This window comes from Mobula hypostoma, chromosome 1 (assembly GCF_963921235.1).
Source record: "Mobula hypostoma chromosome 1, sMobHyp1.1, whole genome shotgun sequence".
Lineage (NCBI taxonomy): Eukaryota > Metazoa > Chordata > Chondrichthyes > Myliobatiformes > Myliobatidae > Mobula > Mobula hypostoma.
This window is the reverse complement of record NC_086097.1, coordinates 6814273-6832691: the sequence shown is the minus strand read 5'-3', so window position 1 is coordinate 6832691 and position 18419 is coordinate 6814273.

The window sequence follows — 18419 nt, the reverse complement described above, 5'->3', positions numbered from 1 at the left end:
TGTACAACTGCAGAAGGACCCCTTTGCTCCTATTCTCAACTCCCCTTGTTATGAAGACCAACATACCATTAGCTTTCTTCACTGCCTGCTGTACTTGCATGCTTACTTTCAGTGACTGATGAACGAGGACACCTAGATCTCGTTGTACTTCCCCTTTTCCTAACTTGACACCATTCAGATAGTAATCTGCCTTCTTGTTCTTGCCACCAAAGTGGATAACCTCACATTAAACTGCATCTGCCCACTCACCCAACCTGTCCAAGTCACCCTGTATTCTCATAACATCCTTCTCACATTTCACACTGCCACCTAGCTTTGTATCATCTGCAAATTTGCTAATGTTACTTTTAATCCCTTCATCTAAATCATTAATATATATTGTAAGTAGCTGCAGTCCCAGCACCGAGCCTTGTGGTACCCCAGTAGTCACTGCCTGCCATTCTGAAAGGGACCCGTTAATCCCTACTCTTTGCTTCCTGTCTGCCAACCAATTTTCTATCCATGTCGGTACCCTACCCCCAATACCGTGTGCTCTCATTTTGTCCACTAATCTCCTATATGTCTTCTGCACTCTGATTGCTCTTTCATTGATCCTGTTATCGTTACTATTCAATAGATATGCTGAGTATGGAAAATAAATCTCAGGGATGTATATGGTGACATATATGTACTCTGAAAATAAAATTTATTTTGAACGTTCTCCCCATAGAATATGTGGGTTTTGTCCAGGTGCTTTGGTTTCCTCCACAGTCCAAAGACGTACCAGTTGTCCATCATTGTAGATTGTCATTGTCATTGTTAAGCTGTCATTGTAAATTGTCCCGTAATTATATTAGGCTAAAATTGGGTTTGTCAGAGGTTGCTGGACGGCGTGGCTTGAAGGACAGGAAGGGCCTATTCCACTCTGTATTGCTAAATAAATAAATAAACAAACAAACGAACAAATAAATAAGCAACACACACAAAAAATGCTGGTGAATGCAGGTCAGGCTGCATCTATAGGAAGAGGTACAGTCGACGTTTCGGGCCGAGACCCTTAGTCAGCTTGAATTTCCGGCATCTGCAGATTTCCTTGTGTTGGCGAACAAATAAACAAGCTTGCTGCTCTGCATCAAGTACAAAATTCAGTAATCATTCCTCTAAGTTTGTCTCTTTGTGTCAGTTTAAAAGAATTTTTTTTTCACAATGATGTGAAGTGCTGTATGTGGTTAACTGAGAAAATGCTAAAGCCTCAGACAAAACCTGACCAGGAAGGGCACGAATGAATCACAGGACAGGGTTCGCTGCTGCTGAAAGCTGATCACCTCTGACATAGTCGTTGCAATTATCTCACTGATTTGAGGTCATTCACCACAGGGACATCCCTGCAAAAATGTTCAGCCTCAAAATAAAAATTTCTAAATGCCTTTCTGATTATTTTCTCAGTGTTCCAGTGAATATTTCTTCATGTGAGTTTTTACTTGATACTGAATGAGAATGATGTCCACAGGAAATAACTGTACCAGAAGTTTCAAACACAGCTTTTGTTGAAATCCAGATTCAATATATTTTCCAGTAAGCAAAGCTGTGAAAGATTTGCAGTTCTAACTTACTGTGGATTATTTCTGAGATATTACCCTCACCTTGATGTTTTGCCATCACCGAATGTTATCCTCAATTGTTAAGTTGGATTGCAACGTCATGTAATGTTTTTGTTGTAAGTGGTAGATGAGAGAAAAAAAATGATTTTGAACTTTAACACAATTCTCAGGAATTAGTCAAGGGCAGTGGTTCTAAAAATTGCCTCACCACTGAAACATGAATGGGTTTTCTGTTTGACGTTTCTATCTGAGCTATTTCAGCAAAATAATTAATCCTATTGAAAGAACAGAGACAAATATTTCAGACACAAGGTAACTGTTGCTCATAAGTTGTGGTCTTTCCCTGTTTGGTCCTTTGAACTGTTTTGTAAATCTATCATCAATATCGCTATGTACCATGTCATATGATGAGGATGATCATGGTCACATGACCGTGATAGTTCTTGGCAAATTCTACAGAAATGGTTTGCCATTGCTTTCTTCTGGGTGGTATCTTTACAAATTGGTTGACCCCAGCCATTATCAATACTCCTCAGAGATTGTCCGCCTGGCATCAACGGTCACATAGCCAGCACTGTGATATGTACCAGCTGCTCATAAGACCATCCACCACCTGCTACCATGGCTTCACATGACCCTGATTGGTGGGGGGTGGTGGTAAGCAGGTTCTACACATCGCAGAGAGAAGGAACGCCTTACATTCCCTTTGGTAGAGACATATCTCCACCCTGCCATCTGAGTTTAGGTAGATAAATAGATACTTTATTGATCCCAAAGGAAATTACACAGTGTCATAGTAGCATTGCAAGTGCACAGATATAAATATTAGAAGAGAAGTAGAAAGAATAAAAAATAAGTTACCACATACTGTCTAACAGAAGGGGGCCATCACTCCCCCGGCTATAGGTTGACTCATTATAGAGCCTAATGACTGAGAGTAAGAATGACCTCATATAGTGCTCTTTGAAACAGCACAGTTGTCTTAGTCTATTACTTCAGCCAAGGTGGCATGTAGAGAGTGAGAAACATTGTCCAGAATTGCCAGGATTTTCCACTGGGTCCTTTGTTCTACCTCAGCTTCCAGTGTGTCCAGTTTGACTCCTATAAGAGAGCCAGCCAACAATTGCTTTTTAACTTGACAGAAATGGTTGGCCTCATCAGCAACAATGATGAACCAAAGTTCAAATCAAATTTATTATCAAAGTATATAACCCTGAGATTCATTTTCTTTTGGGCATTCACAGTAAATCCAAGAAACATAATAGAATCAGTGAAAGACCATAGCCAACAAGACAGTCCAACACCAATATGCAAAGGCATCAAACTGTCTAAGAAAAAAAACAAAATAATAATAACAATAAATAAACAAACAATACACATACATGAGATGAAGAGACCTTGAAAGTGAGTCCATAGGTTATAGATAGAGTTTAGTACTGGGTGAGCGAAATTGAGTGAAAATATCCCCTCTGGTTCAAGAGCCTGATGGCTGAGGGTTAATAACAGTTCCTGAACCTGGTGATGTACAACTATAAGACCATAATCACAGAGCTTGACCATTTGGGCCCATTGAGTCTGATTCACCATTCAATCATGCCTGATTCTTTTTTCTCCCCTCCTCAACCCCACTCTCCGGACTTCTCTCCATAACCTTTGATGCTGTGTCCAATCAAGAACCTATCAAGTTCTGCCTTAAATACACCCAACAACCTGGCTTCCACAGCTGCCTGTGGTCATAATTTTCACAAATTCACTACCCTCTGGCTAAAGAAATCTCTCCGCAACTGTTTTAAGTGGACACCCTTCTATCCTGAGTCTGTGCCCTCTTGTCCTAGACTCCCCTACTACAGGAAACATCCTTTCCACATCTACTCTGTCTAGGCATTTCAACATTCGGAAGGTTTCAGTGAGATTCCCCCTCATCCTTTTGAATTCCAGTGAGTACAGGCCCAGATGATAACCCTTTCATTCCCAGAATTGTCCTTGTGAACCTCCTTTGAACCCTCTCCAGTGCCAGCACATCTTTTCTTAGATGAGGAACCCAAAATTGTTCACAATACTCAAGGTGAGGTCTCACCAGTGCTGAGGCTCCTGTACTTCCTTCCTGATAACATGGCTTGGATGGTGGGGGTCCTTGATGATGGATGCTGCTTTCAGGTAGAGTGGTTTGTGGAGTTGTGTGAAAACAACAACTTGGACAAGACTAAAAAGAAGATTGTGGACTTTAGTAAGGTGTATGTACAGTAGGCTGACCACTCCCTACTGCATATCAACAGCTTCTCCATTGGGAGAGACAGGAGCACCATGTTTCTTGGAGTACACCTCACGGAGTATCTCATCCATGTCTCTCAATACCATCTCTTTAGTCAAAAAAGCACTGTAGTGTCTCCACTTCCTGAGGAGATTGAGGTAAGCAAGGCTTTGCACCCCTATTTAAACCCTACTCTATCAGAGCACGGTTGACAGTGTCCTGTCCAGCTGTATCACCATCTGGTATGGAAATTACAAGGCATCTGACCATAAGATCCTACAGCGTAGTGCAAGGACTGCTGAGGGAATCATTGTGGTCTCTCTCCCTCTCCTCTCCCCATCATCCAGGGTATATACCAGAAGCACTGGATTTGCGGAGCCCTCAGCATTGTCAAGGACCCCGCCCATCCGCCCCACAATCTCCTTGATCTCCTACCATCAGGCAGAAGGTACCATGGTATAAGATAAAGGACTGTTAGGCTGGGGTAACAGCTCTTCCCAGGCTGTGGTGCCACTCAGTCCACAGTATTTACAGTATAACAGTGCCAGTAGCATTATACTGCTCTATGTTTAGTTATATGTTATATATGCTCTTTATGTCAACTTGTACATCTACAGATTTATTTGTTAATATTATTATTTTATGTGCTGCATGTGATATACATACTGTTTTGTGCACTTTGGTCTGGAGGAATATTGTTTCATTTAGAAGTATACACAGGTATAAACTGGAATTTGAACATGAACGTAAAAATGACATAAATACCAAGATAAGGTAGCCAGTTTGATTTATTTTAATGAGAGATGAACCCAACTGTAAACTTCTTGCTCTTTTACAAGACTTCAGTTTTTGGAAGTCACCAGTACTAAGTCTCCCCTTACTCTAGTCTGTTTTGTTCTTTCTTGTCTCTCAGAAAACCTAAAGTACCTTTTCTCTGCAATAATTCTGGCAAGTCTCCTCTGCACTCTCTCCAAGGTCTTGACCCTCAGAATGCTCCTTATGTTTCAAAACTTGGCCTTTTTAAAATAAATTTGATGCCTCCATTTATAAGACACAATCATCAGGCTCTTGAACTAGATGGGATAACTTCACTCAACCTCACTCAGGCAACACCTAACAGCAAGTTCAGTGCTGCTCATAGACATATGCGTTCACAGGTTAATTGAGCACATGGGTGTAGTTGAAGGCATAGCTCATGGAGCCGGAAGGGCCTGTTACCATGCTGTGTCTCTCATTAAAAAGCCATTTTACATCAAGTGACTACTGACCAGCTGATATGGGAATTGCAATGCATCTGACTGCAAGTCTCTACAAACATGCAAGGACTGCTGAGAGAACCATTGGGATCTCTCTTCCACCCATCACAGATATTTATCAGGAGCCAGCCTTAAGAATTGTCACTGATCCCTCCCATCTGTCCAACAATCTCTTTGACCCCCTACCATCAAGCAGGAGGTATCATGGCATTAGGAGAATGGGACACAGCTTCTTCCCACTGCCTGTGAGACTACTGACCTCCCTGTCACCACCCAGGTCTCGTCAGATACAGTACAAAGCATACTGTCTGCATTTTTACTTGTGTCCTAAATAGATCTTTTTATTTGTTAGTTTTTCTGTGTCAATATTACTTTATGTTTTGTGTGTGTGAGTTATATGTACTACGTTGTGCACCTTGGTCCAGAGGAACATTTTTGTATTTTGTTTTGGTTGGCGGTACAATGTGTACGGTTGAATGACAATGAACTGTACTTGAACATGATCAGAGATTACAAAGAAAATAAACGTTCATAGTATTGGCATGGATAGAAGGTAACATACTGATAGGCCTTTCACCTCTCCTTTCACTTCCCCCCAGTTCCCTTCTCCTTCTCTTTCTCCTATTGGTCTACTCTCCTCTCCTGTCAGATTCCTTCCTCTCCAGCCCTTGACCTTTCCCACTAACCTGGCTTCACCTGTCACATTCCAGCTATCCCCCTTCCCCTCCCCTCACCTTTTAATTCCGGTATTTTCCCCCTTCCTTTACAGTCCTGATGAAGGATCTTGGCCAGAAAAGTCGACTGCATTTTCACTTCAATAGATGCTGTTTGATCTGCTGTGTTCTTTCAGCATATTGTGTATGTTGATATTGATAACAGAGTTGGTGTAAGTACATTTCATTTTTTCTGGATGGCAAGTAAAATGCTGCAGTGATCAGTGCTGCAATCTCAAATCTTTACCATATGCATACATAAATAATTTAGATGAAAAAGCTAAATGTATGGCTCCTTCATTTGTTGATGACACACAGGTAGGTAGAAAAGAGTAAATGGTGTAAAGGGCTAAAGGATAGAGATACTGTAGATTAAGTGTGGAAAAAGATCAGGCATAATTGGAACATAATTATAAATTGTTTATTTTGGTGGGGAAAAAAATAAGTGTTTTACCTAAGTGGTGAGAGGTTGTAGATGAAGACTGATCTGGGTGTTCTAGTGCATAATTTGTGAAGAAAAACAAATATGAAATAACTAGGAAGGCTAACAAATTGTTAACATTTACAGTGAAGGAAACAAATTCAAAAGTAGCCAGGTTATGTATCATTTATACAACACCAAAAGTGCTGTCTGCTGTGACCTTTCTTAAGGAGGGATGTTAACATATTGGAAGAGGCTTAGAGAAGATTTATTAGACTAATTTATCAGACTAGATTTCCTCCTGTTAATCATTTGTTGCTCCAGGTTCCAGCATCTGTAGTCTCGTGTGTCTTTATTAGAATAATTCCTGGAATGGACTCATTGGCTTATGTGGAAACGTTGAGTTGGCTATGGTTATATCCACTGAAGCTTTGAAGAGTGATCTCACTGAAGGATATAAGGCAGTGAGGAGTCTTGACGGAGTGAATGTTGAGAGGATAATTCCTCTTAATAGAGAATCTTGAACCAGGGCTCACAATTTCAACATATACTTTTGGCCAGTTAAGACAGCAATGAGACTTTTTTTCTCACAGAGGATTATCTGTATTTGGAATGTGCTTCCTCAAAGATAGTGGAAGCAGAGCTTTTGAATATTTTTAAAGCAAGCATAAATACCTATATTCCTGTGCCAGGTCAAACCTATTAATTTAAACTTGTTTTTTATGAACATTTTTTTGTCTTTTATTTTCATGTTTACACTTTATCCCACTGTGAACACTTCAAGTTGCATCATTTATATGGAAAATGCTCTAGAAATAAGTTATTATTATATTTTTTTCTCAGCTCAAGCTGGTAAAACCTGAGGTATGGGCATAGCCTAGCACATCAGGTCTCAATTACTAGGAACTTTCAGACTATTCTAGCGGTGGCTTTTTGGAGATTTACATAAATACTGCTGTGTAGGCCAATTTGTAGTGACTTTTGAATGGTAACAGTCGTAGATATTACAATATCCTGTTCATGTACCATAGTCTTTCAATTTCCTCTTTTAATTCAGCATGCTTCTGATGTTTCTTCACTTATTGACTTCTTTATGCTATCTGTGTTTGGAATGGCTATATCTATAAAGTAAGCTGTTCCTGCTTGTTTATCCTGTAATATTATATCCGATTGGTTATTATGGATTGTCCAGCTGTAATAATGGACTGGTCATAATATAATAACAAAAATAATGATTATTATAAAAAGACACTGGGAAATGATGGAGCGAAATGGGTAGATAGGAATAATGAATTGTGGTTATAGCCAGATTAACCAGAAAACTCCAGGTGTCAAATGGCTCATCCCTCCTCCTAACCAGTGTGTTCATGTGAACAGAACACAACACCACAGTTTAGTACACATTAACTGTACTGATTACAGATGAGATGACACAGCTCAGTACAGATTAAATACTGCTGGGTGGCACAACAGTTAGCACAATGCTCTGACAGCTCCAGTGACCAGAGTCAAATCCACAGCTCTCTGCAAGTTCTCCACATAATCACATGGATCTCCACTGGGATGTCCACTGGAAGTCTCTTCCCACATTCCAATGATGCATTTGTTCGGTTACATAGCTGTAATTGGGTGGAGAGGGCTCATCGGACCAGAAGGGCCTGTTACTATGCTGTATCTCTAAAACAAATAAATAAATGCAACACCTACTCCAGTGACAGATCTCCTAAAACTAAATGATTTCTACATTGAAGGCAATGCCTCAAGTTATTGCAGCACCTCTTCAATGCAAGAGTTCATCGGATGCTAGAAATTCAGAGCAACAGACACAAAATGCTGGAGGAATTCAGCAGGTCAGGCAGCATCTATGGAGAGGAATAAACTGTTTCAAGACTGGAAAGGAAGGGAGAAGACTCCAGAATAAAATAAGGAGGGGAGAGTGGAAGGAGGACTAGCTGGAAAATGAAAGGTAAAGCCAAGTGGGAAGGGGAAGCTGAAGAAGAAGGAATCTGATAGAAGAGGAGAGTGGACCATGGGAGAAAGGGTAGGAGGAAGTAATGACTAGGTGAAGAGAAGAGGTAAGAAGTCAGAGAGATTAAAGAAGTGGAGGGACAGGGTGAAGGAGAAGTTTGCTGTGTGCTGCTGAAACTGTTCTCCACACGTTGGGAATGACAGTCCATACCTGCTAGTGACGGATCACTCTGACATGCAAGCATTAAGATCAGATTTCAATTCTGTCAGACTGTGCATGAACTGCAGAGCTAAGAGAAATGTCATCCTATTGTAATAAAGAATAGATGATCTTCAGAATACACTGAAAATATTCTGGAAGTGAGACCGTATCTATGAAGAGAAAAATTGTTTTTGTTAATGAGCCAGCAGAACATCATCAAAAAAATGGATGCATGGCACACTAATTTGTGAAGGGTTCCATTTTTTAAAATTATTATTATTATTACTTCTCTTGTATTCACACCATTTGTTGTCTTTTGCACATTGGTTGTTTGTCCACCTTTGTTCTGTTCTTTGCAGTAAAGCTGTAAAGCAGAGCAGTAAAGATGTCAGGAAAGACAGGCAGGTGATGGGGCAAACTTGTAGCCATTGGGATGAGTTGCAGTGAAATCAAAGCGAAAAGTACCTAATACTGGTCTTAAGCTGTTGTACTTAAATGCACGCAGCATAAAGAATAAAGTGGATGATCTTGTCGTACAGCTACAGATTGGCAGGTATGATATTGTGGCCATCACTGAGACATGGCTAAAGGATGCATGTCTCTGGGAGCTGAACGTCCAAGGATACACGGTGTATCGGAAGGATAGGAAGGTAGGCAGAGGGGGAGGTGTGGCTTTATTGGTAAGAAATGATATTAGATCATTAGAAAGAGGATCAGAAGGTGCAGAATCTTTATGCGTTGAACTAAGAAATCGCAGGGGTAGAAGGACCCTGATGGCAGTTATTTATAGGCCTCCAAACAGCTGCAGTGATGTGGACTACAAATTACAACTGGAAATAGAAAAGGCTTGTCAGAAGGGCAGTGTTATGATAATTGTGGGGGATTTTAACATGCCAGTGGATTGGGAAAATTAGGTCAGCACTGGATCTCAAGAGAGAGAATTTGTAGAATGTCTGCGAGATGGCTTTTTAGAACAGCTTGTTGTTGAGCCCACTAAGGGAGCAGCTGTACTGGATTGGATATTGTGTAATGAACCAGAGGTGATTAGAGAGATTGAGGTGAAGGAACCCATAGGAGGCAGTGATCATAACATAATTGAGTTCTCCGTGAAATTTGAGAAAGAGAGGCCGAAATCTGATGTGTCAGTATTTCAGTGGAGTAAAGGAAATTACAGTGGCATGAGAGAGGAACTGGCCAAAATTGACTGGAAAGGGACACTGGCAGGAAAGACAGCAGAGCAGCAGTGACTGGAGTTTATGCGAGAAGTGAGGAAGGTGCAAGACAGGTATACTGTACTCCAAAAAAAAAGAAATTTTTGAATGGAAAAAGGATGCAACCGTGGTTGACAAGAGAAGTCAAAGCCAAAGTTAAAGCAAAGGAGAGTGCATACAAGGAAGCAAAAATTAGTGGGAAGACAGAGGACTGGGAAGTTTTTAAAAGCTTACAAAAGGAAACTAAGAAGGTCATTAAGAGAGAAAAGATTAACTATGAAAGGAAACTAGCAAATAATATCAAGGAGGATACTAAAAGCTTTTTCAAGTATATAAAGAGTAAAAGACAGGTGAGAGTAGATATAGGACCGATAGAAAATGATGCTGGAGAAATTGTAATGGGAGATAAGGAGATGGCGGAGGAACTGAATGAGTATTTTGCATCAATCTTCACTGAGGAAGACATCAGCAGTATACCGGACACTCAAGGGTGGCAGGGAAGAGAAGTGTACGCAGTCACAATTACGGCAGAGAAAATACTCAGGAAGCTGAATAGTTTAAAAGTAGATAAATCTTCCGGACCAGATAGAATGCACCAGTGTGTTCTGAAGGAAGTAGCTGTGGAGATTGCGGAGGCATTAGTGATGATCTTTCAAAAGTTGATAGATTCTGGCATGGTTCCGGAAGACTGGAAGATTGTAAATGTCACTCCACTATTTAGGAAGGGGGCAAGGAAGCAAAAAGGAAATTATAGACCTGTAAGCTTGACATCGGTGGTTGGGAAGTCGTTGGAGTCGATTGTCAAGGACGAGGTTACAGAGTATCTGGAGGCATATGACAAGATAGGCAGAACTCAGCATGGATTCCTTAAAGGAAAATCCTGCCTGACAAACCTATTACAATTTTTTGAGGAAATTACAAGTAGGCTAGACAAGGGAGATGCAGTGGATGTTATATATTTGGATTTTCAGAAGGCCTTTGACAAGGTGCCACACATGAGGCTACTTAACAAGATGAGAGTTCATGGAATTACAGTGAAGTTACATACGTGGATAGAGCGTTGGCTGATTGGCAGGAAACAGAGAGTGGGAATATTCTGGTTGGCTGCCGGTTACCAGTGGTGTTTCACAGGGATCAGTGATGGGGCCGCTTCTTTTTACATTGTACATCAACGATTTGGATTATGGAATAGATGGCTTTGTGGCTAAGTTTGCTGATGATACGAAGATAGGTGGAGGGGCCGGTAGTGCTGAGGAAACGGAGAGTCTGCAGAGAGACTTGGCTAGATTGGAAGAATGGGCAAAGAAGTGGCAAATGAAATACAATGTTGGAAAGTGTATGGTTATGCACTTTGGCAGAAGAAAGAAACAGGCAGACTATTATTTAAATGGGGAAAGAATTCAAAGTTCTGAGATGCAACGGGACTTGGGAGTCCTCGTACAGGATACCCTTAAGGTTAACCTCCAGGTTGAGTGGGTGGTGAAGAAGGCGAATGCAATGTTGGCATTCATTTCTAGAAGAATAGAGTATAGGAGCAAGGATGTGATGTTAAGGCTCTATAAGGCACTGGTGAGACCTCACTTGGAGAACTGTGGGCAGTGTTGGTCTCCTTATTTAAGAAAGGATGTGCTGACGTTGGAGAGGGTACAGAGAAGATTCATGAGAATGATTTCGGGAATGAGAGGGTTAACATATGAGGTACGTTTGTCCGCTCTTGGACTGTATTCTTTGGAGTTTAGAAGAATGAGGGGAGACCTCATAGAAACATTTTGAATATTGAAAGGCATGGACAGAGTGGATGTGGCAAAGTTGTTTCCCATGATGGGGGAGTCTAGTACAAGAGGGCATGAGTTAGGGATTGAAAGGCACCCATTCAGCACAGAAATGCGAAGGAATTTTTTTAGTCAGAGGGTGGTGAATCTATGGAATTTGTTGCCATGGGCAGCAGTGGAGGCCAAGTCATTGGATGTATTTAAGGCAGAGATTGATAGGTATCTGAGTAGCCAAAGGTTATGGTGAGAAGGCAGCGGAGTGGGACTAAATATGAGAATGGATCAGCACATGATTAAATTGCGGAGTAGACTCGATGGGCCGAATGGTTGACTTCTGCTCCTTTGTCTTATGGTCTTAATGGATTTACTGTGAATGTCCACAAGTAAATGAATCTCAGGGTGGTATATGGTGACACATATGTACTTCGATAATAAATTTACTTTGAACGTTGAACTTTGAGAACAAAACAGAATGCACTGATAGGCTGTAGAAATTAAATGACTAAGGACCTAAATGGTTCAGCATGGACTAGATGGGTTGAAGGGCCTGTTTCTGTGCTGTGGTTTTCTATGACTCTATAACATGTACAAGGTGACACAACAGTGAAATAAAAGGGAGAAGCAGAATATTTTGTTCAAACCCACTGCAAGAGAATGCAGTGAATTGTGGAGATCTGCTAAAAATGATTTCAAATTGTTGGACTCGGTGTTAGGTCAGAATCAGACTCAGGTTTAATATCACTGGTGTATGTCATAAAATTTGTTGTCTTTGCAGCAGCCGTACATTGCAACACATAATAATAGAAAAACCTGAATTACAGTAAGTATAAATAAAATAGTTAAATTAAATCAGTAATGCAAAAATAGAAATGAAAAAGTAGTGAGGTAGTGTTTATGGGTTCAATATCCATTCAGAAATTGGATGGCAGAGGGGAAGAAGCAGTTCCCGAATTCTTCAGGCTTCTGTACCTCCTTCCTGTTGGTAGCAATGAGAACAAGGCATGTCCTGGGTGATGGGGATACTTAACGACTGATGATGCCTTTTTGAGGCATTGTTCCTTGAAGATGTTTTGGATACTATGGGGGCTAGTGCCCATGATGGAGCTGACTAAGTTTACAACTCCCTGCCGCTTACTACAATCCTGTGCAGTAGCACCGACCTCACCGCACCCCCCCCCCCCAGCGCCCCCAAAATACCAGGTGATGTAGCCAGTTAAAATGCTCTCCACAGTACATCTGTAGTAATTTGTGAGTTTCTTTGGTGACCTACCAGGTCTCCTCAATCTCCTAAAGAGATATAGCTTCTGTCATGCCTCCTTTGTAGCTGCATTGATATGTTGGGTCCAGGATAGACCTTCAGAGATATTGACACCCAGGAACTTGAAATTGCTCGCTCGTTCCACTTCTGATCCCTTTATGAAGATGGTGCGTGTTCCCTCATCTTACCCTTTCTGAATTCCACAATCAGTTCTTTGGTTTTACTGACATTGAACTAGCTAATATACCCCGCTCCTGTGCACCCTCATGTCACCATCTGAAAGTGTTCGATATCCTAAATTTCCTGATAACTTGAGCAAACTATGCATCCGGCAACTACAAATTTAATTCCTGTAGCACCTTTAACTTGGACAAATAGCATTTTGGAAAGGTGTAAGAAGAGACAAATGGATGCCAAATTCATTTAAGTGCAGCAACATCACAATACAGGCTGTTCTCAGCTTTTGATATCCACTGGCACTTCATTTGACTTTCAGCGAATGGGAATTTTTATTATTTTTTTTATTTTTTTATTTAGAGATACAGCACAGTAACAGGCTCTGCTCAGTCACACCCATGTGATTTATTAACATATGACTTTGGAATGTGGGAGGAAACCAGATCATCCTGAGGAAACTCACATGGTCACTGGGAGAACATGCAAACACCAGTATGAAGTACTGTACTGGGTGCATGGCATTGTGTGTGAACCATTTTAGAATAGGCATCACCTTTATGATAAAAGTGTGCAAACTGGACTTCTGTCCTCTGGACATAGTAGAACATGTTAATAATGAATTTCTATATGTTTTTCAATTATGTCCTTCAGCAAGAAACTCCACTTCACATTCCCAAGTGAGTTCTGTCGAAGAGCGTTCAAAGTTGTTCTGTGAATAGAAGAACACCTTCAGTACAGAATATTCCACGGATACCAAATGAACCTTGGCTGTGTTCTTCATCATATCCTTGTTTACAGAAGGAGAGGTGTTGAACCAGACTAAATTTTGTCAGTTAACCTATTAAAACACAGTCATACACATACTTGTCCTTTCAATAATTGGGATTTTTGTGTACCCAGAGAATTAACCCTTACAACACCCTCTGGGTGTCTGGTTTTCTGACTTCAGAAACTTTTAGACTATCCTTGTGAATTAGTTTGTCACAACAAAGATTTTTGAAGATTATTTGTTGTCTTAGCAGTTATAATGTGCTACTACTATAAATATTTACCTACAATGAACCATGTATCAGACACAACATTCTGAAGTAAATGGTAGTGTTATAATTATTGAAATTGTATTGAATCACCTACCTATTTTCCTTAAGGGTACTTGGAGTATGGGAGACTCAGCCAAGAGTGTCTTCCAAAAATGCCTGCTTTTGTGATGAAAAAATGATGTAATGGCTTCTTTGTAATGTTTCACTGCTAAGGTTAATGTAATGGCTACTCTGTAATGTTTACTGCTGAGGTAACAGTTTCTCTGTAGCAGCAATGTTTGGGTTATGGCTGGAGATAACAGGACTAGAGTATGCATGTTAGAAAATTGGAGATTGTTGTTTTGTCTTGTGTATCTGGAAGGATATTTTTCTCGCGGTCTTTTGTTGAGGAGAGAGGAAGAGGGAGGACGCGTGTGGAGAGAGCTGGTAGACCACCAGACGGAATGGACTGGGATCTGAGGGTCCGAAGGTCGGCGATGCTCGGAGGAGACCGGTGGTGGAAGAATGACTACTGAATGAGCTCCAACGTGAACTTTGACTTGACTTGGGCCCTTTTTATTTTCATTACTAACCCTATATTCAGAATAAGATTCATAAAGTTCAATCATTTAATTACATATGGTGCACTGTCTGATATTTTGCGTTGTGGTTTTGTAACTGGGAGTACATTACACAGCATCCATACAAACGTGATTACCCAGTTTGGCGGGGCCGAAGGCTGTTTCCCCCTAGACGAACGTGAGCTGGGTGAGCCTGAGGGTCACAAAGACCTTCAACTGACTCTGCAACTGAGGGCTGGAGCTATTCCGCTTTGCTCACCTCAGTGAGCTGGCCCTGTGACTGTGAGCTGTAGCCATTGGGCTGCTGGACCATCTTCATTCTCCTCAGCGCTAAACTGGCTCTGTGGCTGTGGACTCACTTTCAGGGACACTGCAGTTCATGTTATTTGTTCACCTTATTTATTGTTTGCACGATTCATTCTTGCTTTCACACATTGGATATGTCAGTCTTTGTTCAATGGTTCAAAGGTTCATTTATTATCAAAATACAATACTTAAAATTCTTCTTCTCTGGGTAGCCATGAAACTAAGAAAGAACTGGAAGGCAGCACAATTATCAACCCCCAAAACCCCACTCCCCGCACAAAAAAATGAACAAAAATGGAACAGGCTCATCGACCCCCAAATCCCTCCTCCCCACACAGAAAGATCAGGTGAAAAACACAAAATATAAAATCTGTGAGACTGGAAAAAAGTCTACAGCCTGAGTCACATCCAAAACATAGAAAATCTAGGGAACATTCTTCCAGCCCAGCAACAGATCTCTCCATCTCCGGTACAGAGCAATCAAAAGACACGCAGCCACACTCACCTTAATGCTTCAATCTCCCTGTCGGTTTAATCGGCAAACAATGGAAGTTTTAATTGGTGAGATGAAGTCGAACATCGGCTCACAGCCTGCCCGCCATGAGGTTCCCACACACTGTCTCTGCCTCCTAGAATCCTCTTGGAGACCGCAGAGCGCTGGAACACCCAGGCAATCTCCAAACAGCAAATCACAGGCTCCAACAGTTCCAGAATCATGCTGAAAAACAAACGTGAAAAACAGAAGAAGTGAAATATATGGTTTCATGATCTATCCAGGACATATCGGCCGATGGAGCATTGTATGCAGGTGCCATCTTGACCCAAAGATCTTGTTGTGTGGGACGATGTGCGGATTCTATTGTGTCTCTTTGTTTAATGCTGTATGCAAGAAGATAAATCTCATGGTTGTATATAATATAGATCAGGCGTAGGCAACCTACGGCCCGCGGGATAGATCTAGCCCGCGAAGGTATTTTGACCAGACCGCAAGCAAATATTGAGATACTATGCTTATCCGGCCCGTGAATGATTTTTCCTTATTCTGAGTGTTTCACACGACCACACTGATGGACATGCATGGCGTCCTGTTACACTGGCCCCAAGTTCCGTTTTGTTCCAAACCAAACTCTGCTACATACGAATAACGGGAAGGCAGACTACCTTATTAATATGTATCAGATACTCTCCGTGCCGCGCAGGCTTTCAGATGGGATCATTCAAATTTGTAAACAGAAATGACGTCACCGTGTTTTAACAAGAAATCCACGCTAAACATCCAGATATTTACATGCGCTACGATACTTGTTGAATAACTCGTGTTTCGAAATAAAATCAAAGAAAAAAATTCCGATGGCAATGAATGCAAAACGCAGGAAGGTAGACGCTGAGTGTCGAAAAAGCAGTGAAAATGAAGGAAATACCTGTGCCAGCTACGAAGTCTCAAAACGTATTGCAGAAAAGATGAAGCCTTTTACAGATGGAGAGTTTGTGAAAGAATGTTTACTGGCAGTGGTGGATATTGTTTGTCCTGAAAAGAAACCTTTATTTGCATCTATCAGCCTGTCAGCAAGAACGATCACACGGTGAGTTGAAGAAATGTCAGCAGATGTTAAAAGTTGTTTAAGGGATGCCTGCAACGAATTGCATTTTTTTTTCAATTGTGCATAATAAGAGTACAGGCTTGAGTGTTTGTGCGAGGAGTGACCTCAACTTTTCAAATTTTATTCAATTTAATTCCTATGAAGGACACGGTTACTGGGGCAGACATTTTTGAAGCTTTGCTGAAAGCAATGTCAGAAATGAAACTTAATGTGTCGAAGCTAATTGGCATCAAAACTGATGGGGCACCAGCAATGGTGGGACAGAAAAACTAAACCGAGTTCTTTGATTACTAATTGGCATTCTTGGTTAAGCACAAATGTTATTCATTAATTTGAGGCAAAACATAACTAGATTTATTTAAATGGATAATTCCCATATTTCAAGTTTTTTATGGTATTTATCTGGCCCACCGTCCGCTCATTAATAGTCAATCCGGCCCGCAGAGGCAAAAAGGTTGCCGACCCCTGATATAGATACTATGATAATAAATGTACTTTGAATTTTGAACCTTTTTCATATCCACCAGCCTCTCCAGTGACTGAGACACCATTATGACAGAAGCTATCATTGACCATTGTTCAATCCAGATCTCTTAATTTAGCACTGTTAACTCCAAAATATTTTTATAATTCACTTTTTCTTGTTGCTGTTGAATTATTGACTTAGTGTGTGATTTATATATTGGCTTTCCCAAAATAAGAACAATTAGATAAACTACAAACTTCTGAAAAACTTGTCATAACTGTGACCTAATGTTTGCTTCAGCACAAAACATCCATAATTCCTTTCCTCCCACAGATACTGACTGACTTACTAAGTTCTTCCACTAGATTATTTGATGCTTCAGATTCCAGCATCTTACAGCCTCTTGTATCTCTACGTTTATAGATTAGTGTTTGGTCTCTCCAGATGAAGAATACTGTCAAGTGTTCATATTTGGAAATACTTTAATCTCTGGGGAGTTGTTTCAGAAGAGTTGTGACAACAAGCTTCTAATTACTTCATTTCTTTCCAGCTTTTAAACAAATTATTTTGCCACCCACTTAGTTTTCAGTAAGGAATTAGGAACATGTTAAGTAAAATAATTATTTATACTATGCTTAATTGCAAAATTATGCAGGTGGTCTTAAATTAACTGTAATCAAATTAATTGACTGCATTGGAAGTACTATGCTTTATTGTTTAAGTGGACCATATGTTTTTTAAAATTATGGTTTATGCAGTAGGTAATCTGTCAACTGGGTATTGATATATTCCTGTGAAAATAATGGTAGATTAATATATTCTCCTTCTTTTATCTTGACTATTGATGGTTATTTCAGGCCCTTCACTATATAAGGATATAGATTAAGGAACAGGATTAGGCTACATGAGCGTCAGAGCTTGTTCTGTCACTTAGCAAGACGTCAGATGATCCCCAACACAATTTCTACACCTATTTACCTTAATCCTTGATTCCCTTAGAGCAGGGTTTACCAACCATTTCTATGCCATTAACTGAAGGGTCCATGGACCCAGGTTGGAACCATTGCCTTCAAGTCTAAAAACCTCTTTGTCCTAGACTTGAATATACCCATCAGCAGAGCATTGGTAGATAATTACAAAAATATTCAGCCCTCTGAGTCCTTAAATGAGTAATTGCTTTGTATGTTATTTGCTTTAGTTTGACTAGAGAAAGGAGATAGCCTTCAGCGTCAATTTCCAAAAGCTGTTTTGTACTTGACAACATGAAAGGAGGCTATTTTGCTCATGAAGTCTTTGCTGGTGCTGAGATAATCTTCACAGTTCCATTCCCCCACTATTTCCTGATAATCTATTCCTTGTCACATGTCCATCAGCTCTAACTCCCATAGACACCAAGGGTAATTTGCAGCAGCCAGTTAACCTACCAGCACAACTTAGGGATGTTCAAAGTTGAAAGTACATTTATTATCAAAGTACATACTGTAAATGTCACATTGTACAAACCCAACATTTATTTCCATGCGGGCATGCTCAATAAATCCAACAACCATAACAGAATTAATAATCGGCCGCACCAACAGGCCGGTGGGGTGCCCTGATGATGGATGCTGTTTTCCTGCGACAACGCTCCATGTAGA